The 26,732-nt window shown below is 41.2% G+C and overlaps 1 protein-coding gene across 1 annotated transcript in view; it reads right to left on the reverse strand.

The window, feature by feature from the left end:
* basp1 (brain abundant, membrane attached signal protein 1) overlaps positions 1-26,316 on the reverse strand; it is a 47,677-nt gene extending 21,361 nt beyond the window's left edge. Inside the window, exon 1 of the mRNA XM_071491370.1 lies at positions 26,111-26,316. The gene's annotated coding sequence lies outside the window, so the exon portion shown is untranslated. The remainder of the gene's footprint in view (positions 1-26,110) is intronic.
* Between the last annotated feature and the right edge of the window lie 416 nt (positions 26,317-26,732).

Below are 26,732 nucleotides of genomic sequence, written 5' to 3' on the forward strand. Positions count from 1 at the left end.
AAGCTGGAGATTGGTCATTTTCTTACACCTTCAACTGACTGTTTGAGGGTTGAGATTTGCTTTTAGGTTTTAATCTTAGGTTTAGAAGCTTAATAACGGCAGCTCTTCCCAACCTGACAGTATTATCGTCTTCCTGGCGACATTAATTGTGACCAGTTGAACTGAGCTCCTTGTCCGATTGGAATCCAAATCCAAAATGATCTCAGTGATTCTCAGTTTGTTTTTCCTGTCCCACATTCATCTGGAGTTCCTTCACTTCTTGTTGGGAGCCACTGGGTAAGAATGCTTTATCACAGCGAGAGTCCTCGCAGGTATCGACGTCCAAACATGTGCATGTTTTTAAAGTAAGGAGGTGATTACCATGAAAACAGTGTGAGTTGTCCTCAGTGTGACAGTCTGTGTTTCTGCAGAAGGCCACAGAGGCAGCGCTGACGCATGTGCTGAGAAACACACACACGCGCACACACATACACACATACTTGCAATACAAATGCACACGTACTTTGGCTCATGCGTGCACAGATAAACACACACACACTGTTTATTAATGAGGACAGTGTGTCTGAGAAATATGTGACCTCTGACCGGCCCACAGCTCCGCTCTCTACACACACACACACACACACACACACACACACACACACACACACACACACACACACAGAGCCATCCGTCAGCCTCAAGGTTGCCATAAAGAAAACAAGAAGGGGCCCAACGTCGCAAAATGTAAACTCAACTAAACATCCAGATTTAAAGAGACAGCGCGTCAGCGGGGAATCAGGGAACTGGGTTCAGACTTTCTTTCCTCAGATAAAGGTTTTGAGGTGATGAACTATTCAGACAGTAAATGCAGATGTTAAACAGGAAAACCTGGACTAATGTTTTAACATGTGTCTTTAGCTGCAGTGCTGCTTATGTCCTACAGCCCCTTTAATCACTGTGTCAAGCTGTTGACTTGTCTTCCACTGAGATAAAATAGTTCCATGTCCCAGAAAACTGATGTGATCAAAACACATGCTGTTTTCATGTTTTTGTAGTATGTCTCTGGCTGAAGATGAACTTTTTGATTAACTTTTGCTGTCAAAAGTCAGTCTCTATAGTCTATGTAGAATTTGAAAATTTTCCACACACAAATGAGTGTCAGAGTTTCTCATTTTTACATGAACAAAATCTCATGAGATAGAATAAAATACACCATTGTATAATTATAAATCATACACATTTTACACATCATGCATAGTGTACAGTTTTAAACACTGAACTTTGAGTCTGCATTAGTCTTTGTGAGTTGTGTTATTGATTCATGGTGATACTGTTTGATTTTGATGGATATTGATTTGCACTGTAATCCCACAAAAAGGATATAACTTTGGCCAGAAATGATGCTGACGTTTTATTCACTCTAATGGATATACAATTCCAGTGCTTCTAAAGGCTCTGAGCCTCTCCTGATTGGCTGAGGTTTTCTGAGTGATCCAATAATGATATAGCAGATTTCAGGTAAACACTCAGAGAAACCAAATCCTGCATGAAGTAAGAGCATGGTTTGCTGTAGAAGGTAAAATAACCTGTGGTTTTAAGACATTATCTCAGTCACATGAGTCAAATGTTATTAAAACTTTCCACAGAAACAACTGAGACCCTGAGTAAATCCTGACTGATCTGATTCACTGGGTTCTGGCTTTGCAGGGCCGGGGGGTGAATTTAGGTCCTGATGCTAAACCTGCTGACAGCCCACATCTTCAGACTGCCCCGTGAGTCATCGCTTGTTTATGCGAAAACATGAAACACAGAATACGCTCCACGAGACACCGCGGGGCGGGAGTCCTCGCTGGACGCATGAATGAGCTGGATGAGCTTAACAGTTTCATTCTTCTCTATCTGGTGCTTTTTTCTTTTTTTAATGCAGCTGTAGGTGACCTGTGGCCTCGTTTTAATCCAGTGAACAATACACTTCACGCAGTGGATACTCTGTATCTCCAAAACCTCGGCTGAAACGATCCAGCCCATAACCATAAGTCAAGGACTCTTCCTGTGAGAGACAGAAGTTACTGTTTCTCCCGCCTCTTTCCTTCATCGGCCCGAGCCCAGGGTCAGACCATATTTGGTGTTTGTTTTTCACTGCCTTCAGTATCAGATGGGTGGTGTTTACTGCATCGGTGCAGTTCAGACGGTGTCAGGTAAAGTTGTCAATCTCAAAATAAGGTCACTGCATGGCCTGTCAGATAGTTTCCTGTCATCTAAACTCCACAGCTGTCACCTGAGCAGGATACAATCCATCACAAACCAGACGTTATCAGCCTGGACACACTGTGTAAAAGGACTAAATCATCTCATCACCAGAGGCCCTCAGATACAGGTCAGGGAGTGATTTAGTCCGGTGATGATAACGACCACAGGTCACTCCCACAGCAGCACATCCTCCTGAGCAACAGCAGACAGCTGCACAAGTTCAGTCATTTTATGTGGACATGAATCTCTTGTATAAGCTTCATTTTTGAGCAGCAGCTCCAGAAGTAGCAAGTGATGAAACTGTTGTTTCTTAAACAGCGATGATGTGATGATGATGAAGGAAACTCCGCTGATACAGTCTTGCTTGTATATAAAGAGGTTTGTTACAAAGAAGTCCAGCATCAAATCAAGCACCCTGGGTTGCCTGAGAGAGGAGTCGAAGCCAATATGAATCTCCTCTGAATAACAGCTCTAACTACCCACTTATATAGGTTGGTGTCATGAAGCTGAGACAAGATATGTGGTCCGTATCTAAATGGACCTCATTTCCTAAGACAAAGAAGCACTCATCTCCCATGTCCTTTTGACCTAGGGCCCCTAACTGAATGTACAAAACTCAGGAAGTCACATAACATATGGAACTTAGGACACTACAAAACATAACTGGCTTTAAAAAGAAGCTAAAGCCTGCTCTTTTCTGCACTGCCTTCATTTAATCTTCCGACCTCTGTGTATGATGATGTGCTATAAAAATACATTTGCCTTACATAGAGTCATCTTGTTTCCCAATACAGGACATTCATTGGTCAAATCTTCATCACAGGAAGTGATGCAGTTTTTCTCTTCACTGTGGCACAAATCAACAGGGAAAATATAGAGTAACACCAGCAAAGAGGAAACTTTCATCAAATTATAAACAGGGTCTATTTTCTTCTGCGTCTTTAGCAGCTCCGCCTCCCACCTATTTACAGGACTGCACTTGTGATCTACTGAACCACTTCTGGTTCTCTGACACACTCGTCTACTGCCGGCTTATAAATGACATGGAGAATCCTCTACAGCCTGTTTACATAGATTTCATTATTCAGCTTTCATCAGTATCTCTGGATGACAGGTTCTCCGCAGCCTTTTAGGGAGCTTCATGTCCTTATCTGTTCTGCTCATCTCTTTGTCTCTGAAGTGGTTTTAAGCGGTCGGCCCCATCAGCAGGTCCTGCTTCCATGTCACCTGCTAAATGTCGCGGCGTGGCCTCGACAAATCTTCACTGCTTTTCTACATCTAAGGCTTTTAGCTGATGCCCTTCCAAATCAGTCAACAGAGGGAGAATGGTTTTGTCTATTAGCAGCACTACAGAAACCACTGGTGGAGGTCAAGGCAACAGCGCCTCAGCAAAAAAAACCTCCTGTGTGACTATGACAGAGCTTTAAAGAAGAGAAGAAGTGGGTGAAGGGCTATAAAAGTTTGAACCAAAAGTAGTTAACTTTTCTATTAAATGCTCTGTTACTTTTCCTACTTTTAAAGGTACATTCAATGGCTGAGCCTCCGTCAAACTGACAGAAGTTCACTTGAAACTCCTGCCTGTAGTTTTTCAAAGATAATCCAGGTCCCACTGAACTGCAGGGAAATCTATAAGACCTGTGGCTTTTGATGTAACAGTGAAACCTCTTGGGTTTGAAACCTTCACTGAAGCTAAGTGTGAAATGAACAAGCAGACAAAGAATAAATGGGTAAAAAGAAAGTTGCACTCAGAAGAAATGAGCAGTATTTCTCCTCTATGTGACAGTGAAGTTAATTTAAGGGCAAATTTAAGAGGAACCTTTGCAGCTTTAAGGGCTTTTTAGAGGAGACTAGTTGTTGGCCTTCTTGCTAGCTAGGAAATTAATAAATAATCTCTAAGGGAAATGCTCTAAGGCTTAATTAAACTGGCGCAGCTCTGTTCTTTTGCATTTATTAGTTTAAACAAAGTTTATGTCCATGATTCAAATGTAAAAATCTCTGCCCACTTCTCAAACATAAAATCAATGAATATGAAAGTGACAAACTGAACACATTACATTATACGCTACATGAATATTCAAGCAAACTTAAATTCTATTGAAAAGGATCCCGTCAGTATTCTGTATTACCTTCCAATGACTGTTTTTACTAAAACACAAAATGCTCCCTCAGATTCTTAAACATGCAATTAATCCTTCTGAACTGTGACCACTTTAACATTTTAGAATGGAAATCTGTAAAATAATCTCATCAGATATACAGGTGTATGAGATTACATAATAGCTCCAACAGTCAGTGGTACATGCTAGCAGATTAGCATGCTAGCCATGTGATTGTGATTGCAAATCTTAAAGTGCTTTTTTTATTATTTTTTGGTTAAAAAAATTCACTGTACACGACCCTGCTTCAGTGTATTCACACAGGAGACCGCTCTGTGCAACAGTCTGACGTTGGATGAATAAGTGTTTCCTCTTTCCTCTTCTTTCCTATGGTCAAACAATTAGAATATGGTCAGAAATGTGCCCTTTTAACCTAAAAGCTACAATCTGATTGACAGGTTTCATGACAATAACAATGCCTGATGACCAACAGAGAAAAGGTCATGACGAGTGGCGTTAAATGTCACATTAAATTGGAAATAATGAAGATAAACTGTAATTCTCTGTTGTGTTTGTGGCTGTTGGCTGCCAGCCTCATTCTTCTGTCATATACAAACTGGAACCTTTTAAACAAATGAAGAAGAAGAGCCTGCTGAGCCGTTGTCTCAGTTTGCTTTCATGCCTCATCGTTTGGTTTATATAGTTTATCCTGGACACAGGCCAACAGATTTCCATAACTCCTGCATTTCTTTTCTGTCCGGGTTTTCATGAACTTGATGAACCTTGATATGACAGCTCTTGAAGTCTAGAAAGCTTCACATCCTCTGAAAATGTTACTGAAACAGCTCCACTGAGCACTGGTTCTGTTGGGATGACTATTAAGATAAGAAATAAAGTAAATTAACTCATATCTATTATAGTTTGTTCAACTTGATACAAAAAATGGCAAAATAAATATTTAAATAAGTAGCCTCCAAAATGTCAAAGCAGGAGAGCAGCCCATAAAAATAGCACTTAAGCATTTATTTACCTCTTTATGAAAATTAATGTGTGTGTGTTCCCAAATCGCTTCTCCAAAAATAGCAGCAAAGTCCTCAGAGGACTCACATCCTCTGAGAAATCATGGCTCTCTGGGAATAGAAAGTGGAGCGTGTCCACGTGAAACAGAACATTTCCCCCTGAAAACAGTATCATTATCTGTAATTATTTCAAATGAGATTTCTCCATGAGAAGAAACAAATCATCAAAATGCATCATAGATTTCTTTTTCAAAACTATGAATCATAAGATAAATAAATCATGATGTTTGGGAGTTTTTAAGATGATCAAAGAAGTTTTCTTTCATAATCAGTTATTACTGTATTTTGATTATTTGTAGTAAATGAAAGCATAGCAAAAACATAGCATCTGCCCAGAACACCCTACCCTAGCAACCACCTGGCAACCATTTATACCCTGGCAACAACCTTGGAATGCCATAGTTACACTGTTGCAACATCCTACTTAACATCACAGACACAAACTACTCAGCAAGTGCTTGGCAATAAGGCAGTGGCTGACTTCATAGACATTAAGCAAAAAAAAAAATCCATCCAAGTTGAACAAATTTTAATTGAATTTTCAGAAGATGAGCAAAAAGTGCAAAATAATGTGTTTTTCCATCCACTGCCATTATGTAAATATTAGGAGTTGGTCAAGATAAACAGCTGGTGGAGCTGATTTTCCCATTAGGAGCCATTTAGCCACAGGACACAACAAGATGATGTAATTAAAAGAGCTATGATTCACAGTGTTGCTGAAGCTAATTTCATTGTACCGTCCAGGCACAACAACAGAGACAAGACCGACTTCTGTAGTTTCTCACATTTCTTAAAATTCAGTTTAAACTGGTGTAAATTATTAACTGGCAAAATGTTGTGGGTTTCATTCCTTGTGTGGGCAGCACTCAGTGGCATTTCTGCTGATACCATGGAATGAGGTTGAAGGTTTGCATAAGTCATTACTTCCTGATTCAACAAAGCAGAACCAATGTTTGTTTGTTTTTTTGCCTTGAAAGATTATAAAATGATTATAAAGCAGGTCTAGGTTCTATATTAATACTGTGAAAGTATCAAAGTCTCAGTCCCCAGAGAAATGCACACAGCCTGTATTCAGAAACTGAGCCTTAAAACCAGCCGTCAGGACTTCTGGAACTTTGTGATGTCACAACAAAACAAGCCCCGCCCACCTGGTCCCACCATCCAACCTTGCAGGTTTTGGCTTCTCTGAGTGTTTACCTGAAATCTGCAGAAAACAGTCAGCCAATCAGAAGAAAGGATCAGATCCTCTCTTTTGATTGGCTGACTGACCTGTTGTCACTAGAGCTCCAGAGAGAAGCCTGAGAGAGGAGATGTAAAACTACACTGAGTTGGTTTTTGGTTCTTAAAACCACAAATATATCTTTAAATCATAATTTTAGCAGTTGTAGACTGTGTTTTATGGATATAATTCAGTTGCCTTGGTTTTAACAACATTTAATATTTAATGTTTGGTTAATACTGTTCAAGTCTGGATTACCACCTGTGCAAAGCAGGTAACTCAAACTCAAGACCCCCAGTGGACCCACAAAGCCCCAGGGTCCCTGTGTAGCAATTATGGTCATTCAATTGTAAATTTCAGATTTGGTACCATTGAAGCACATTATCAACTGACATGATGAAGGCTTAATGTGGGTCCTGCTTGATTACCTGATCTTGATGCCCTATTTTGCAGAGGGTCACCGCGCCAATTAATGTGTTTAATTTCATTACCACACACCAAACCTGAAACACTTAAGCACAGGAATACTGTGCATCAGGTTAATCCTGCCATGATTCTGTTCTATTAAAGACAGGACTGGAAAAAAACGTGTTTATATTCCTGAAAGGGAGGTGTCGATAAACTCTAATTTTTGGTATTTGCTCCAAAACTCACAGCCATGTTTATATGAGCTTAGTTTTACCTGTTGATTCACAATATGTTAAAAATTCTGACTTTACAAATAACAAATCCAGTATAGTAAACCTGAATTTCAAATTCCCAGGTAATTATCACCTGCTATATGTAGGCATTGAGATTCCTGGACGCAGAGTCGGCCACGGGGAGATAAAACTGAAAACAGTTCCTTGGTTTTGGGTTTGACACTGGCCAGAGTCTCTCTCTCTCTCACACACACACACACACACACACACACACTCAGAGACCATGCAGACAAATAGATGTGACACCTTCGGCTGAGACGACATTTGTTTTGGTTGGATGCTCGGCCTGTCAGAGTGACAAAGAGTCTGATGAAATTCTTCAGTTCCACTGAGTCCAGAGATGAATCAACATGAGAGGAACTGGTTGTGTGTGTGCGCACATAACAGCTTCCTATACACACTCTGGCTCAAATTTATGGGGAAACCAGATAGATAGGAAAACAAAGACAGAATGATCAAAACTTTTAAATCAGACTCTAGGTTCAGCATCGTGATCTGGTTCTCTTTAGGTCTGGATCAGGATCTCAGCAACATTTAGCTTGATGAGTGAATGTAAATTGTTCTACCTGAAGCTCTTTTCTGTTGACTTTGGAAATGTGATCCTGCTCGATGGACTGGTTGGTACTTTAGAATTTAAGAGTTTATAATCTAAACAATCTGACCAGAGGCTTTGATTTGATTTATTTCCAGTTTTAAAGTAGCATTAACTGATATGGGTTGAGTTTGCTGTCATTTTTTGCTGCGCCGCTAGTTTACAGTGGAGCTATTGGAGCTTTTTTTTCACTGAAAGCAGTTGCCCGCTGCTGCTGAAGACGAGGGTGATGAGAGCAGTGGGACTGAACTATATATACACATTAAAGCTGTGAGTTGTATGATAAAAATAATGAGCTGAGATGCAGTAAAAACTTTGCGGCACTGAGGGGAACTGCAGAGTCAGATGATGACTCTGTGGATTGGTTAGTAAATGCAACACCTTTCACATTACACACAGGCATTTGATTCATTGTTAAAGGACCCATATCTTACCATAAAACATCTCAGTGTAGTTTTACATCTCCTCTCTCAGGCTTCTCTCTGTAGCTCTAGTAACAACAGGTCAGTCAGCCAATCAGAAGAGAGGCTCTCCTCTGATTGGCTGACTGTTTTCTGAGTGATCTAATAAAAATATAACAGATTTCAGGTAAACACCTACAAGGTTGGATTGGCTTGTGGCTTGGGTGAGGGTGGTGACTGTGTAATTGTGACATCACAAAGTTCCAGAAGTCCTGACGGCTGGTTTTAAGGCTCAGTTTCTGAATACAGGCTGTGTGCATTTCTCTGTGGACTGAGGCTTTAATACTTTCACAGTATTAATATAGAACCTAGACCTGCTTTATAATCACAAACACGAGGGCATTCCTTCTCCTCCATACCTTCATACAAGATGGAACCTTTAATATAAAAAATATTGCTTAGTGCAGCTTTTAAAAACTCTTTTTCAAGAGGAAAAAAAAACAATATGTCAACAATGAACAATTCCCAACTGACCTCAACATGAACCACATCAGTCCTCAGAAATCAGCAATTCAACACCCACACTCTAACTCAATAACATATCAGTGACTATTGAACCAAATATGTAGACAGCGATAATTGAAGGCTGAGCTGCTCATTGCCTTTTCCTTTGAGTGCAGCCCTGGATGCTGCCAACCCTGCGAATGTTTTCAGTCTGGCAACCTTCCCCTCCGTCTACTAAATCATGCGATGCACTGCAGTCCACTCAGTCTCTCAGAGACGCTCTGAATCCCCTCAATTAGGAGAGCTGCAAAGTGTAGCCAAAACACCCCGGTGTTTTCATACTAGTGAATCTGCCAAAGCAATTTATTTATAAAACCAATTTATTAATATTGTCTCTTGGTTTCAAAGGGGAATCAAACACAATCTGAAGTGCTAAACCCAAGAGCTTATTAACTGGCACTGCTAACTGACATCAGTTTTGCAAATGTGAGTCATTATTTTATGGTTACCATATAGCAGAGGATCCACATATGGACAGCAATGGATTTAATTTGCTATAATGTATGCAACAAGTTTAGCAATTAGTCATTTTGGACTAAAACAACACAAAAACTCACTTTATCATCCCATCTATAACGTGTCGCGTATGAAAATAGAAAATGGCACTGAATAATGAAGAGCAATCGGTGCACGGTGATGCAAATTAGTGGCTAGTCTGGCTGTAGAATATCAATGACTATGTATTCTTTTCCATAAAATATTCATGTGAGCAGTGCTTCTCAGCTGAGTGGAGGACTACACTTGAAAAAGCAATGAATGCATCTAATTACACAGTAACAAATACCTACTGTGAGTCTGTGCTCCCATAGTAACAGATGCACAGAAAACGTAGCGGCAGTGTTGAAGCAGTGTTGCCAGGTGTTAGTTAACGACTGTACTTTTGTGTGATGTACAGTCATGACCTTGGGAAACCATGAAATGTACAATCATTTCAACAAGTGATCTGGAAGCTGCCTGGTTATTCCTTGGACTTTGTTTGGGTTAAGTCAACCTGATACCACAGTGGCAGGCGTCCTGGATCTTTGTTGTCATGGTTACAGTAATAATCCTGCAGTTAAGCTTATGGTTTAGTTAGGTTTAAACTCTGTCCCAGTTTGTCATAGACCAAGCACTGCTTCTATTTCCAGGTAACCTTGTCAACATGTAACATTTTTTTTTACGAGTAAGAAAACCTTTATTAGTGCCATATTTTTTTCATTACTGGCGCACAATGAATCTTAGGATATGTTGGTGCCTGTTGTCCAGAAAAAGAAGGCTGCTTTTGAAGGAGCCTTTGAAACGGGACACCGTAATCTCGCTGTGACAAAATGAAGGCTCTCAAGGATGTGGTCCCTGAACTGGGACATAGCTTCACTCACAATAACTACTTGGTTAGGTTTGGGCTAAAATGAGTGCACATTTAAGGTTGTGCAACATCTGTCCACCCCAAACTCCTCAGAACATGGACTTTGTTGCTAGGTAGCAATGCCACCTGACCTGACTTCCTCCTTTGTTCCTGTTATAATTACTACGTCCACTAGGTGTCGCTTAATGCTGTGAGCTGGTTGAACAGATGATTCTGGCTGGTTTTTGACCTTCCAAACCTGTGGCTGCAAACTCAGCTCTGACTGCAGTGAAATCTGGATTTGAATGTATGAATGTTTCTTTGTATGATTATTTATGTTTTTGGCACCTGTAATGCCACATGAAAGGCACTGTTCTAAATAATTCCACAATAGCTGAATGACACAAAGGTTTGAGGAATGATTTTCATGCCTCTGGTAAGTTTTGGTTACACTTCTGTGAACAGTCAGCATTCTTGTGTAAGTGCACAGGTCTGATTAGCCATCTTAGTCATACTTACAGTACAAACCGTTACCAGAGCCCATTGTCTGCACACTTCCTGGTTTACAGAAAAGAAGTCTACACCCACAGAATGACCAGTATTGTGTCTGTTCCACAGTGTGTCATGGCTCAGCTGTTCTGTGTTGTCTCTGTCTAGTGTTGGATGTTTGGGGGCTTTCAGCTAACATAATGCATCCTCTGGCAGACATACTGGAAGTTTATAAGGACAGCTGAGAACAGCTGATTCTTTTAACTAGGCCTTCTGTACACATTTCTCCAATCAAGTATACTGGAGTAATATCTTTGTGTTTGTCGACCCGCTGAGTGTTGGAGTTTCCCCATTGGTCATTTCTCTTTCAAAATGATTTTGCACGAACAAGCAGTGTTGACAACTTAGTGTTTGTGTTGCCACATTAACCAACTTCACAAAGAACTTACACATAGCTCCTTTAACACATGTGTCAGATGATGTCATGGTTATAAAATCAGGACTTTAGCAGCAGCTTGAAGTGACTTCTGATTAACTTGTAGTCTTAATAGACCATGTTTCACTTTCCTCGTCTTGTCTCCTGATAAAAATCCAATCTGCCTGATTAAACTACTACTACACTTGTTAGAGTAAAGTAACATTTATCATCAGGTTAGCGGGATAGTGGTATTTCTATTTTAAAGATCAGTAGGCATGATGTCACAGTCGTGTGTCATGAGTCAACTTGGTTTTCAGGACGCCTTGTTGAATGATTAGGTTCATTTTAATCCAAGGTTTATTTTCATTCTTAGCTGAGCTGGGTGATGCTTGCTGATGAGAAATCTCACCACCAGATTTTCATTTCCTGTTGTTTATGCTTTGACACTTCCATGTTGTCCTAAGTTTTATTTTCCCATCTGGAAAGCTGTTGCATGACAGTCTCTGATCAGTCCACATGGCAGCCATTTTGAGCAGGAGTGCACTCTGTACATGTAAGATAAGCTGCAAAAAAGTGCAAATCATAAACCACAAACCAAAATGGACCCTGAGTGGAGTCGGAGACGGTGCAGGGATGGATGTGTTAGTCCTCTCTGTCATTTCAAAGGGACTCTTCTCAAACTGTTGTGACAGCCGGCTCTATCTTCCACTCCATCACGGGCTCCTGCCAATAATCCTTCCTCCCAACACACACCGCTGCCACCGCCCCGCCTCAGATACACGCTGAGACAGGAGACTTCAAGTGCTGTCAAATGCTCCATTTGTGTACTTTCAAAGGAATCATGATCCTGTTTCTGCATCTTTCCTCGTAGGCACCGCTGGATTTCAACGAGGAGGCCCACCTGCCCGGAGAGCTGGGTGTTTTTATGACGTTTGTGACTGAAGATGGTGGAAAAATCACTGGATTATTATTTGTTCACCTTTGACCTTGCAACCTATGTAAACAACCTGGTGTAGCTACCTGTGGTGTGAACACACAACTCCTCTGAAGCATGCAGATACTGTCATGTTATGGCCCGCAGGTTTTCACACTGCAGTACTGTGGAGTGCGTTATGAGGAGGACTGAGGCCTTTGTGTTCTCAGCTGTGTTTGCATGTTATCAATAACATACAGCAGCTTAGCATTATTTGAATACTTTCCCCTTTCTGCCTTGTTTTAAGCACACATAGAGAACAATAGAATAACTGAAAATCTGGAACAGGTGCTCAGTGGCAGTGAAGGGAGGAGGATCTGTTGTAGAGGAGCTTAACTAGAACTACACACAGAGATGTGAAGCAACAGTGCACACATGAGGAGCTGCGGTAATCTGCTTACAAAAACAGGCCTATCAATAACCCAACATTTGATTTGAGTCACTGGAACACAACGCTGGGCCCATAAATCGTGCCTTACAAAATGCATTCAGTCATCACGTGTGAAATGTTGTTTCAAATGTGAGTTTTCTTTTTTTTTTTTGTTACATGAAACACACCAGAGGAGCCGCAATTGTGAACTACAATCCTCATGGGTACGTCCATGATTAAATCCAGGTGTGCTCTATTTGATGTTATCGTAAGCTCTGGGACAAACATTTGCTCTGTTTTAAGAGGCTGAAAGTTTGACTTAATCTTTAAAGGTCCCATATTTTACTCTTTTCCAGTGTTTTATTTGAAGTGTTGATCTCCATAAGAAAATTTGTTGTTTTAAGAATCAAAAAACATCTCAATGTAGCTGACTGTTTTCTTAGTGATTGAATATGTAGCAGATTTCAGGTAAACACTAACCAAATCTGGTGGGCTCGAGGCATAACTGAGAGTGTAGACTGTGTAGTTGTGACATCACAAAGTTCCAGAAGTCCTGACGGCTGGTTTTAAGGCTCAGTTTCTCTGTGGACTGAGGCTTTGATACTTTCACAGTATTAATATAGAACCTAGACCTGCTTTATAATCACAAACACATGGACATCTACCTTGATGCTACATGGGACCTTTAAATGCTTGCAAAATTACAGTGTGCAAAGCTTTTTCTTCCAGTTAAGGCAACGATAACGTATCCTACAATTATTACTGTGACCTTGGACTGACCAAATCTTTCTGAGAAATGAGAAAACCAGGAGCCAGACACAGAGGTAGATTAGTTTCTATGATGGGGTAGGATATGTCTAATCTATCTTATCTATTGTTTCCTGGAGCACTGTCCAACTCCAGTGAGACTACTACAAATAATATAGATGTAGATATAATCTGCACACATCATGCAGTGATGGAGGCTCCATTTGGCTACTAAAACCACCAGGGGATTGTTTTAGAGCTGAATATTTCTCTTCTCTGTGTCTTTCTCTTTAAGCTCAGCTTCTAAAGCCTCTATATCTCTTGTGTCAATCAATAGCACTGCAGCTTCAAGCCCACCACTAGCAAACGCTGCCATCCCAGTGTCCCACACCAGCCTCCTTTCCGTCTGTTTGCAAAGATCCCAGAGGCCCCCCAGCTTCCACCCAGAGCCAGACGCGGTCCAACATCAATCAATATCTCTGCAGGGCAGCACTGGTGAGCAGAGCGGGTTTCTCAGAACGGATCCGAGCCAAGTGACATTTCTGAGAAGGTTCTGGGAATGGAACAACACATTCTGATGGGAAATGTGTTTTTAAAGACTGATCAGTTGTTTTGCATGTTTTACACCATTAACTGCTAATTGAGCCCACATTTTACATGACTGACTATCATCAGGTTTTTGTATTGGTTTCGTTCTTTTCAGGCAGCAAATATTTTCCACTTATTCCAGCACAGACCTGCTGGCATGGCTGTAGACTCTGAAACGATGTCCAGCGTTCACCAATCACCATTATTTTTGCATTACTAATCCAATGCAGTGAGCACTATATTATGTCCCATTTTCACATTGGGAAATTCTGACAAATAAATTAATGGATGTAGAACATGACCTGTGTTAGTCTTGCTCCTAGATTTGATCTCTCAAGTACATATCTGTGTATAAAATAATTTTCAGCAGCAAAAACCACAAGTAGTAATGAAACTAAGCATTTTGACTGCATGAAATTGTTGAATTACCCCAACTAAGAAAAGTTCCGGTTTTGTGCCATAAAACAAGCAAATAGATTTTAACCAGATAAAACATGGCTGCTCACATCAGTAAATGCAGCGTAGAGGCCTGCGGTCTTGTAATTATGAGCTAAAATTAATCTATTTACAATTTATTGATGAAATGATAAAATACTACCTGACCCCTGCATTAATATTTATGTGTTACACTATGAAAGTTTGTGTTTGTTTGGACTTAAAATGTGACTCAGTCAGAACTGAGGACAGAACCTGTCTGTTATAAAACCCGTCTGACGCTCTGTACCCCTCCTGCCTCTGATCCCACAGACAGAGGTAATAACTCTTGACTGCTTTCTGGGGACTTTTCTGTGATGTTTATGATCCGCTTTACCAGCTAGATCCGAGTGCACAGGAAAACATGAAGCACCTTCCCTGGAATCATCTTTAATATCTTCCTATAAATCTGACACATGAAGGGAGAGAAAGACTCTTTCAGAGATTTTAAAGGAGGCAGTGAGTTCACAAGCAAAAGACGCACACAAAAAAAGCTTATCAGCTGCTGCTGCTGCTGCCCACGCAGACCAGACTTTTTTTGCACTTCCCTCTTTAAGAAGATCAGTCCTTTAGTTCCTGCTACAAGATCTTATGCAGCTGAAGCTGTAACGCGTCTGCAGCAAAGACGCCTCAGCAGGTGGAGGTTGTGAAGGGAATTCACTTTTAAAACCACACGTAGCCTGCATTTCATTAAGAGCGAGAGGGCAGTCTAACCCAATGCTTTGACAACCTCAGTGTTGAGACCCTTCAAGTGGTTGTGAGATGATTACCAGGATCAGAGGTGCACCATCGGGAGAGGCGATCCAGGAAAAAGGGCCCCAAATGGCCCCTCATATTGCCACATTTTGCAATGACTACTATAAACCCCCTTAAACCTCCCATAAAGACACTATACAGTGCTCTACTGATTCCCCAAACTCCTCCTAAGAGGAGGGTGTGAGCATGGGCTGAAGCTAGTGTCCACCCATTGCTTGCATGTGAGGAGTTCAGGGAACACCTGTAAATTGTAGCATCTCCCAGTAGTCTATATTTATGATGGTGGGGCCTTATTTGCCACCAGAGTTGAGGATCGCCACGTACCAGGATATGAAATCAACGTGTTAATACTGAACAAATTACTTCTCCTCTTCTTCCTATATTACATGTGGCCGGAAGTATGTGGACACATACACTTCAGTATGCTGTTTCCTGGTTTGGGCTAGACCCCTTGTTTCCAGGGAAGGGAAATGTTAATGCTGTAGAATACAAAGATTTGGCTGAATAGGAGCAAATCGTCGCAGCAGGTTCGACATCTGGTGCAAAGACCGTCATCAATTAATCTGTTTCCTCTTTCTATTAATGTGCCAGTTCAGGCTCTGTCTTCTCCCAAGTCCACATTTCAACACTGATTCTGTCATAACAGGCAGATAAGGCTTCTCCCATGTTAAAGCAGCCATGTTTTGCCCAAATTTGGGAGATGTCACTTTGTTCCTGCTTCATAAATGATAAATACATATTTACGTGTTCTCCTTACTGATAGACCACCTTTTCCACCTCAACCAATCAGTCATGTGACTGTTGCTTACGACCTGCGGACTGTTTTCCATCAGTGCTCAAAGTGAAGAAAGGAAAATGTGGATGTGACCCTAAAATGGCTCCAAAAGCCGGACTCAGCTTCTAGTCCACGGATGTGTCGGTTAAAACCGGCTTAAGGCTGAGATCTAACAACGCTATTGCATCTGTTTCTTACAAACCTAAGAGCTGCAGATTCAGACATCCACCCAGCCATGTTTTCACCCATGCGTGTGTCTGTCTGACTGGCTCGGCTAAACTGGCCCTCTCAGCATCGCATCTAAATGACCCCTGTCACCAGCGCGTCTGCAGCTCACGGCCAGACGCTACTGGAGCGAAAGTGGATGTGGCGGGCGTCCGCTGTCCCCAGCCACAACAGTGGGACAGCGAGAGTGTGAGAGGGAGGGCAGCCCTGCAGTCAGCGACGCTGGGTGGCAGGCCAGACGAGGAGACGGGACAAAGTCGTCTATAAACTCCAGCTAACCCTAAAAAGAGCCACAGGGGCTCAGAGCCAAGACACACATTTTCCAGCACCATGCAGGCAGACTCAGCGAGGACACAGGGCACGCTCAGTCTAGACGGCCTATATATCAACTGTGATGTAGCTGAACAAGCAAAATGAGCTGTCCAGCCATTTTAACTACAGCAAGCTTGTCATGGTTTTCAGGTTAAGCCCAAAATAGATTCAAGCTGACAATAATTCAGTTTTTAGTTATTCTGAACAATTACAATTCAAAATGAATCGATAAAAAAGTTATGAACTTAATCAAATTTAAAAATGTTATTTAAGTAAAATTTATTAAATGTGTTGTTTTTATTTGATAATTTTTATGAAATAAAATAAATATTATTTCATATGATTAAATTGAAATGTATATAAAATTTAATATATAATGTATTATGAATAAAATTTTACTACATTAATCTAAAATACCTTTTTAGTCAAATTAATTAATGTTTTTCTTATATTCTATTAATATATACATTTAAATTAATTTTATCAGTTTATATTGATTTTATGAGTAAAAAAAGTGGAAATTATCAAGTAAATTGGTTTAGATTAATAAGAATAAAATATAACACAACTTTTAAAAAATGTTTAATATATATTAATATAATATATATTTATATATATTATCAATAAAAGTAATTCAAATATTGAATAATACAACAACATTTCTTCAAACTTTGTAACAGTGCTGTAAAATCCGCCCTTTACCGTTACCATGCATGTGAAAAACACATATATCCAGCTCCTCACTGTCTAATGTCTCTCTCTCTCTCTCTCTCTCTCTCTCTCTCTCTCTCTCTCTCTCTCTCTCTCTCTCTCACACTCACTCACACACACACACACACACACACACACACACAAACATCTCTGAGTGTTGCAGACAGGACCTTGATCACGTCTCACACTTGTGGAAAAAAAAAGAGATATTCTTGTAATTTTCTTCTTGTCATCAGTTGAGTCTCGTTGATGGGAGCTGACAGAACTGGGACTGCAACACAAACGCGAGGAGGCCGAGCACCTACGAGTCTAAACTCTGTTGTATCATCTCATTATTTTTAGACTCCATCTCTGGACTGTTTAATATTCGCATTAAGAGCAGCACCAGTACCGTTTTCGAGGCAGTCCTCAAAGTTTTACAGAGGAAAGGAAGAGTAAGATGGAAGCTGCTGATGGTTGTTTAAGGCTGTGGAGCTTGAAGATGCTCATTGTGCCAGCTGAATAAATCTGGTATTGCTATATGCCCAGATTTCCAATTTTTATTTATTCTCTAACCTCAATAGATACGGCTACAAAGGCCCATGAATTGTGAAAAGGTGGTTACTCAGTCTATCTGTTGCTTGGTTCTCTACCATGCAGCTGGACTTTGCTTTTAAACACATCTCACACATTATGTTTGGTAATCACATTAAATTCACTGTTATTTTCCCTTAAAACAGGCTAAATGCCAACATCAGCATGCTAACATCCTAACAATGAAAATGTGAACATGCTAATGTTTAGCCCTGCAAGCACCAACTGTAAGTCACGTGAAACTCTGGATGAAAGATAAGAGCTTAGCTTATTTATCAGGGCGTCCATTATTTCAAATCAAATTTCAAACAATTATTATTTTAATTGTGGTGAGAATTGAGACGTCTCAGTGTTTTCTACGTATATCTTTCAGGATATACGTGCAAAAATTGTGCAAAAAATGACTAATTAGGACTGAGTAAAGACAACTGATGAGGGGAATGTCATGAGTTTGCTTGAGGTATTAGCATCATGAGGTATTAGGGTTTCAACCTCATGATGGTGCAAGACAAAAAGTTAAGAGATCACAAAGAAGTCAGCAGACTTCATCCTCTGGACTGTCCAAACCAAACTTTGTACCAATCCCTGCAGCACATGCTGAGATGGTGGGAACTCTGACCTACAGATGGCAGCAGAGGAAAACCAACAGGATCAGTTATTACAGCCCCTTTCGGAACAATATCCTCTTGGGAATATGAAAGTCTGGACCACAGTGGTGGACGGAGCTTAAATTAACACAAGTCCTCCAACCTGAACAACCACACTGGTCGTTTTTCTCATCCCTCTGATACGAGCCATCGCAGGGTCCCCTGAAATACTGTGGCAGGCGCACTGGACCCATTGTCATGGTTACAATAATGAACACACGGACTATACAGAGAACAACATACCTACTTTTATCGCCATGGTTACTAATAATAACAGTCATGGCTTGGTTAGGTTTATTAAGAGATGGTGATTTGGATTAAAATGAATACTTCAACATTAGACGATCTCTGTTGTCATGGTTACAGTAATAACAATAGAAACAACATAAACTGCTCCTGTCACGTGGGAATCGAACACCGCTCTCCTGGGTCATATTCATCCATCCACCCCAACCTCCTCCTGACGTGGACTTTGTCGCTCTATAAACTACGTCACCGCACTTTTCCCTTTGCTCCTGTCATCATCACTACGACCACTAGATGTTGCCTAGCAACAGAACCTGACTATGGGTCATAGTGACCTGCTGAGAGACGACCTGTGGGCTCGTTTCTTCCAATCACATTATCACCTGGTTATCATTGGAAATGTGTTCAGATGCACTGGTGTGCTGAAACAAAATGGCCGCTGCCCACCTCACTGATTTGAAAAAAAAAAAAAAAAAAAAAAAGAAAGAAAATTCAGCAGGCAGCAGATATAACTGTGAACTGTTATTGAGGTTCACACTGATCTATAATTCACACTGCACATTTGAATCAGGACATTCCAGCAGTTAATAATTGACTGCATACAATATCACAAATGCCTCCACTCAAGTCGAGACTCGTGAAATCATTAAACAGGAACGCCATGTTTTTCTGAGGATTTACTGTTCTGTACCTGCTGTGTACATTCAGATGGTGAACAAGCTCACGTTAATTTGAGGACAAATATTATTTCACAAAAGCACAAGTGATATCTCTGTAAAAATGTTCCTGGTTTGCAAGCACAGGTGTTGATAGAGCCGCTCCAGAATCTGATCCTCTTTCATAGCAATTACTTTGCAATAACAGGTGCCTGTTTTCTATCTAAGTCTGAAATGAACTTGTTTGGCTATTAAAATCTCATCGCTATCAAACTGTTATCTCTGCTCTGCTTTCAGGACAAAATCTGTCTCCCTCACAGATACGAGGACAGGTCTGAGGAAGAAATATGGCCCCCTTATCTGCCCTCGCCAAATGATTTCAAATCCACAAGGACGACTGAAAGAGTGAGTGGATTTGGGATTCGGCAGAGAGGAAGCTGAGATTGCTGAGTTCATTCCTGCCCCACTGGGGAGGTGTGTGTGTGGGGGGGGGGGCACATATCAGATAACGTTGTCGCTTTTGGTTTGAGCTCTAATTTCCTGGAAGACAAGGCGTAATGTGACAGATGGCGCTCATGGTGAAAGTGCTGCCGTGAACGAGGACATGTTGCACCACCGCCAAAAACCTCTGGCGGGAGGAAGGGTCTTTAACTTTCAGTGTTTTTGTTTTTTTGTTAGTTTTTTTTTTATTTTTGCTGCAGAGACACTGTAACACACATCCCACCCTGGGTCACACACACTAGCAATGACACAATTGTGAGATCATGTTAATGTCTGTGTTTAAATTGGGCTGTCTTCAGCTCACACATATATTTTGTAGATAATATGACTGTTTTTGCTTCTTTCTTTAAATAATTAAAGACCCTCTGATGAAAATCACGTTTAACCTTGTTAATGTCCATATGATGTTTTTATATATAATAGTAGACATTTCATGAGTGAAATAATGTGCCATGACTGAGTGTTTCCACCTTGAACCAATGACAGTCTCATGAAAACAGATTCAGACAGTCAGGGATTCATACGTCATAGAACCTGAGGAACCAACTTGTGGGAACAGGGGGTGGGGCTAAATACACCTGAAACCTTTTCAGTACAGAGAGCCAGAGTTAGCATTAGCACAAGCACTGACACTGTGTCAGCCACTGCCAGTTACAAGCTAACAAACAACATAAACAAATAAAAGATGCTAACTACGCTAACGGTTCTGATCCGTCTGCTAGTCTCTGATTCTGGTCTCAACAGACTCCTCATCTGAGTCTGGGTCTGACTGAGGCTCAGACATGAGGCTGAGTCTCTGATGTTTCCTCCTCTAACATCTTCATCCTCTCTGCTCTTTCACCTGGACACCTGGAGCCAGCAGGTGGTGGGCGGGGCCAAAGTCTGATCCAGGTCTCTCCATCAGGAAGTAAGAGATGAGCTTCCAGTGCTACAGAATTACACATATGCAAGATATACAGGATAGCAAAACTCTGTTAAGTTTTTGATGGAAATTATTATCACTGATATGCACAAAAATATTGACACATAAGCAAAATTTGAAGATACTGAGCCAAAAAATATAGAAATCAGCCTTTAAAAAACCTGCCGTGTGATCATTTTCAGCTGCAGTCATTTCCCCAGAAAACACACGGAGGACACGACCTTTGTGTAACTATGACTCTGTGCTTCTCAACACAAATTCTACACACAAGTTCCTTACAATCGTTGCTCCGCCTCCAGCTTCCCTGTAAACCCTCTGCTGTGCTGTGACGCCGCCTCAACATAAACAGAACCAAAATAAACTTTTAGAAAAGTGTTTACAGACATTTAATACACAGCGTCAGGCTTCCTTTGACAGGAAACTGAAACATCCAACTTCCTCATTCTAATCAGGTCAGCGTGCTGCAGTGATAGACACCAAACACTTATCAAACTGAAGCAGCGGGGGTCACATGCAGAGTCTGAAAGTCCTTATCAAGTTTCAAAAGCCACAAGTGTGAAACAGCAACTTCTTCTGTGTCCTGTTTCACGGTCTGTTTATTAGAGGATTAAACACTCAGCCAACACTTAACATTTATACCTTCCCTCTGCTGTGAGATGCTCTGTCAAACTACATAACAACAATTGGCTGCGAACAGTGGCTGCTTTCCAAGAAATTCACTTCCCCATTTCACACCCAGACTCCTTCCACACAAACAGGAGCAGCCTCCTGCAGCGGCTAAGAAACAAGCTTTCATTTTATAACTGCGATGCTGTAGCAGGACACTGAATGGCCAGAAACATAGAAACACCTCCTGTAGGGCCTCTAATAAATTCTGTTATTATTGGCTCAGAGGGGAGTTGAACCAGGGGACATTTGGGTTATGTTTGGTCTTAAACCACTAAGTCACTCTCACACCCCACTTATGGCCATTCTGTTAGGTTAGTGGAATTGTTGCAAACACATTTCTGCATAATGGAAATGTGTTTGAAAAGTAGTGGAACCACAAAGAAGCAGCCTCCAGAGCCGAAAAATGAAGCCAGCACACAAAAGCTGCAGTTCCTCTAATGACCACTAGAGTCTGGCTCCAACAGTGAGTCAGTCCCCAGAGACTCCCATGTTCAAATGTCCAACTTTACAGCAGAAAGAAACATGTTTACAGCCTGGTACAGAAACTGTTCTGGTCTCTAGAGATCATTTCCTCCTTCATGACACCTGTACGGCTGAGTTTATAGAACTCACCTGTTTTATTTTATTATTGCTTTGAGTGACAGGTGGGTGAGTGTATGTATGCTCACTCTGAGCTTCAAAACCGCTCTTCAGAAACCTGTGAGTGACGTCACAGAGGCCATGTCCATCTTTATTTACAGTCTATGACAAGATAACACTCAAACCTCCATGTTTACGCCACAAACACACACACAACACAATAATCTTCCTCTGGTGTTAGTGCACACCAGCCTCAACAACAGCCAACCATAATACTGTTTATGAGACACAGCTCCCTGCGCTCCTGTAACATTTCATACATTACTATGACATAATTAGCTATTTTATCTGCTACTGAATCCTACAAATCTTAGTTTATTGAATTATTTTTTTCTCTATAATAAATGTTTTTCTTTGCTCCAATGCAGAAATCACATATTCTGACTTGTTTCTAAATTTACACACTAATTTCTCGAAATCTCCTGAAACTGCAGAGGAAGTGAAAATAACCTCACCTCATTAACAGAGTGTGTTTTTTCTTTTTATGAGACCCAGTTGTGTTACATGTGATTCTTTTGGCAACTGGAGGCACTATAGTAACAGAAGTGGTGACTCAACCTGCAGCTGCACCCATTCCCCACCTTCTGCAACACACACACACACACACACACACACACACACACACACACTGAGTTGTGCGTGTGTGTGTTAAACAGCAGCTGCAGCCTCCCTTTGTCCTGCTTCATCTCCTCTGCTGCTAGAAAACAAGTCTTGTCTCCATCACGCGCAGGCTGACGGTTTCATTAAGACAGACACTGTGCCGGTGAACGAGATCCTGTTGATCACATGACTCACTGGACCAAGGGTGCGTTTGTTTGTTTGTTTTCTTAGTCTTTGACATCTCGCTCAGCCGGGAGGGAACCACAAAGACAGACAGAGAGGGGACCTTCTAAGACCATGAAATCTCTTTTTGTTCGACTCAAACACACTCGCTCTTTTCTGTATGACAAAAGTATCTGGACATCTCTGTTATGACCCCAATGACTCGCTGTCCACACACACACACAGACACACAACCATAACCACCAATTACTTAACCCTACACCAAGTCCACCTTAAAACTTATTCATTTACGTTAAAGGGATTTGAATTTTGTACCCACAAGAAAGTTGAGTCCCTACAATGTAAGTGTGAACAGTTGTGTCCCCACAATATCAGTAATATGTGCACACACACACACACACACACACACACACACCTTGAGAACCCGACAGCGGTGGTATCGGATGAGTCACCGTCGTAGCTCATCAGGTTGCTGTTTGTCTCCCTCCACAAGGATGAATGAACGCACTCAGGGCTGGATTTATGGGAGCCAATCAGCAGCCAGACAGAGAGGACACATTACTATGGTCCCACCGTTACCATGGCGATCTTATAACAGGCTCAGAAGGAGACAAATACAAAATGAAGTACCAATCTGAGATTTTAAGGATGATATAGTCAGAGCTGAGTTATATCCTGACGTGACATCGGAATCATGTCTTATATTTGTTTGTTCTTTAAAAACATATCTGTCTTTAAACACATGCAGCTGAGGGTAAAGACATATGACATACATGCAGGCAGAATCAGACATCACAGTCACATGGCAGCAGATGAGCCAATCAGAAAGCTCCACATTATTAATGACTTTCTGGGACAATCACTCTACAAACACACCTTAAGGCCCTGCTGGAGTTTTCTACTGAATCGATACCACAAACTAAACCATGAGAGAATCAAGAGCTCATCAGTCTCTACACAGCAATGTCACACAGCAGCGCATCGAGACCTATGAGGGTAACTGAGTGCGTCAGATACAGTATAAATCTGTGTGATCAGACAGTAATTTTTTATCAGATCAGATTGTAGAACAGACAATAAGTAGTAGAAGAAGTATTCAGAATCTTTACTTCCGTAAAGAAGTAAAACAACTACTCAAAAATATGCAGTTACAACTAAAATCCTGTAAATCAAAATATCATATAAGCCAAAGTACGTAGGTATGATCAGAATTAGGTATGACCAGTATATATATTACACCTTTATTGTTTTTTTCTATTGTTATTTTTATTCCTATATGAGATAGTGAAAATGTCCCTGCATCATTACTGTCAATACATTAATGTCTACACAGCTTTTTCATTCAGCAGGTTGAGCTGATTTTAAACCATATCTAACAGGATGGGAACTAGTTAATACATATTGATGCATCATTTTCTTTTTACAAAAGTATCACAAGTTTTGCAAATGAAATGTTAAATTGTGAAGCTGTCAGTTAAATGCAGGGCAACAGAGGTATAACATTGTACTTACAGTTCCCACAGGGGAGCAGCACAGAAACACAGATAATTAGTCTATACGATCATTAGCAGAATATTATAGCAACATAAAGGCCGATAACTAACAGACTATATATGTAATTTGACTAAGAGGTCAGTATTGAATACCACAGATGCATCATGGGCCTCTATACAAACACAAAAGCTGAGCTCGATGAGGTAAGAAAACACATTCAGGTCAACCTAAACAAGACAGAATGACTGACACTGTAACTAATGATTATTTCCATTCCATTGATCAATCAGTGGATTTCTTTGTATCATCAATTGATGGTGTAGTAAATAAAGTATCAGAAAATACTTGAAACCCACATTAAATTATTATACAATATTATATAATATTCATAGTTATATATGTATCATTATAATAATGTATATTATAATAATATTATAATTACATAAGAATATATATATATAGTATATTTCATTTAGCCTATAATGGTCAAAAACAAAGAACAGTTGCAAATGGAAGCAGAGGATGTTCCAGTAGCTTTGCTTAATAATGATTTTAAAAAATTAACCGATTATTTAAAATGTTGTTGATTCATTTTGTTTCCATCGACTCATAGATTCACTGACAATCAATGATCGATGGTTTCAGCGGAGCAGCATCACTGTAACGTACAGTGAGAGAACAGCATCCATTCACACACACTCATCCGTCCACAGCCTGCACCGCCACGACCCACACAAACGACAGGGGAGAAAACACGCACACACACACACACGCACACACACGCACACACACACACACACACGATCGCACCGCCACAAAAAGCAGCTCATTGTGATTTCTACAATCTTTTTTTCCTATGGAGAAAACAAATAGAGCAAGAATGAAACACCATCCTCCTCCTCCTCCTCCTCCTCCTCCTCCTCCTCTCCATCCTATTGATAGGCAAGGTGGCATCTCTCCCATCCACACCCTACACCCACTGCGCATGCGTGCCGCGGCAAACAAAGGACCAGGCAATTAACGGACGGAGGAGGATGGCTAATGAAGTTTGACTCTCTGCAGAAATAACATCCAACACCGACGCAGCAGCAACAGAAGCGGAGTGAAAAGATGAACTTAATGAGCGAGTGCAGCGACAGGGGAGGGGTGGTACGCCCCCCCACCCCAGTACTCCATCACCCCCCTCCTCCTCCCACAAGCGCTCCTCAAAATCCCCATCTCCCCCTTTCACGCTCCTCCATCCTCCTTCTTCTCAGCGCAATAAAACGGAAATATGAGATCAATCATTCATCTGAATCATGACATAACCTGGTTGGAGTGTGTGTGTGTGTGTGTGTGTGTGTGTGTGTGTGTGCATGCAGCCGAATGGTGTCACACCTCCTCACAGACAAAGAGGTGGGGCGAGCAGCTTCTTTTTATTTCTGGTGTCGAACTGTTCACTGGCTGCAAATGATCAGAGAAGAGCAAAAAGACGCTCCCTCTGTTCGCGTTGCTGAGCAGCCTGTGGAAAAGAGATAACCATCAACAATTTCAGGGTAATCAATAAATAATAAAGAGCGCGTTTCTCCTCAATAAAAGTGCGTGAAACACAAGAATCTGTGCGTGGAGGCGCGTGTTCCTCCAGACTGTACACACCCCTTTTTAAAGCTCGTGCACATTCTTTTTTTTCCGACTGGAAAAAAGAGGATAGAAGAAGAAGAAGAAGAAGAAGAAGAAGACGTTTCTCCAATTGTTTCCTTTCTTTTCTTGTTTTCCCTCCATTAAAATCTACAGGATCCAATGATCCATGCTGCGTGCGCCCCGGCTCCCCGAATGGAGAGATGGAAAAAAACAAAAGGGATGAAAAAATAAATATATAAATACATATATTTATACATAATAACCAGACACATCCAGAGCGCTCTTTGGGGGGTGGACCGAGCGGCGGCTCTTACCGTGGACGCTGAAGTGGCGGCTCCCTCTGCTCTCCTCGCAGTTTCAGCAGCGGCGGCTCTAATGTTTTTGCGGCTTCTCCTGCGCGCCTGGCGGCTTGTGCCTGCTGCACGGCTCGGCTCGGCTCGGCTCGGCTGGGCTCGGCACGGCTCGGCACGGCTCGGCGATCCTCCGCCTGCGCGCACACGCATCGACACGGGCGTGCACGGGCGTGCGTTGTACACGCACGCAGGCGGGCAAACAGCTGATGCACAGCGCACGTTTCTTCTTTCTGTGGGGGAAAAAAAATAATAGAAATAATAATGGTCCGAATAATTTTCCTCTTATGTCTGAATAAAGTCTTATGATGCGTTTGCGGTCGATAGGATTCTCTGTGGTGATTCATTTCTCTGTAATATTCCTGCAGTGGTTATATGACATTCGGCAGTACTTTATGACAATTTAATATCCAGTGCTATGGCTGTAATATTCCACCATTATTCCAACATTTCTTCCAGAATGACCAAGCACCGAGATATTTTGGCTTCTTGGCGTGTTTTTTTCTCTGAGTTAAATTTTTCCTGCGTTTAAGATTTTTCTTATTAGCAAATATTAATCAGCCCTTGTACTGAACACTGGATGGGA

The sequence above is a fragment of the Trachinotus anak genome, unplaced genomic scaffold, assembly GCF_046630095.1.
Source record: "Trachinotus anak isolate AG129_WGS33_773 ecotype Australia unplaced genomic scaffold, CSIRO_AGI_Tana_v1 ptg000012l, whole genome shotgun sequence".
Lineage (NCBI taxonomy): Eukaryota > Metazoa > Chordata > Actinopteri > Carangiformes > Carangidae > Trachinotus > Trachinotus anak.